Genomic DNA, 1,068 nt, shown 5'->3' with positions numbered 1-1,068 from the left:
GATTAATAGTTTTGACCAAGGGAAGCTGGACATCACTGTTATGAGATTTATAGTCCTTGCAATCAAAAGGTGGACCCACATCTGAAGAGCTGGACCTCACCAGATGGAATACTCCTTCCTTCTTTCGGAAACCGGACCACCACCACCTGGGATGTTCCTTTTGGGATGTACATCCTGAAATAAACTAAATCACAATAGTGTATAGAATTGTGATGTAAAATTTAGGAATAGAAACTGCTGATGAGTAAAAATTGGGAATAGAAACTGCTGAGAAAGCTTATGAGTACCCCTATAAATACCTGTAAGCCTCAACTACTGGTGTGCAGTTGGGAGGGAAAACCCCAACTGTACCCAGCGCTGTAATGCTCATACCTTACCATATTAATTAATAAATTGATTGCTGCTTGAATATTGGCCTAGTCAAGCTTCTCATTTATACCAAGAGAAGGGGAACAAAGCTGGGGAAGGGTCTGGAGCACAAGTCTGATGAGGAGCAGCCGAGGGAGCTGGTGTTGTTGAGCCCGGAGAAAAGGAGGCTCAGGTTTTTGCTCTCTACCACCACCTGAAAGAAGGTTGCAGTCAAGTAGGGATTGGCCTCTTCTGCCAGGCAACCAGTGACAGGACAGGGGAGGCTGAGGTTGGCCATGAGGGTGAATTTCTTCACATAAAAGGTGATTAGACAGTGGAATGGGCCGCCCAGAGACGGTGGAATCATCATCCGTGGAGGTGTTCAAGGAGGTGACACTTAGTGCCCTGGTCTAGCTGACACGGTCGTGCTCGGTCACTGGTCGGACTCTACGGTCTCACAGATCTTTTCCAAACTAATCGGTTCCGTTCTCGCGTCCCGCGCGCGACCACGGAACGCAAGGCTCCGGCCCCGGGCCCGGCCCCGCCCGCCACCTGCGGCGCGCGCCTCGTGACATCACCCGCCGGGCGGGGACGGCGCTCAGGAGGGAGGCGAAGACGCTTCCGCCTCGATAGGGCCTGGCCGCGCCGCATCGCGCAGCCACTTCCGCCTCGGTAGATGTCATGGCGACGGGGGCGGGGCGCCCCACGTGATGCCTCCGG

This window comes from Serinus canaria, chromosome 5, assembly GCF_022539315.1.
Source record: "Serinus canaria isolate serCan28SL12 chromosome 5, serCan2020, whole genome shotgun sequence".
Lineage (NCBI taxonomy): Eukaryota > Metazoa > Chordata > Aves > Passeriformes > Fringillidae > Serinus > Serinus canaria.
This window is presented reverse-complemented; position numbering follows the sequence as displayed.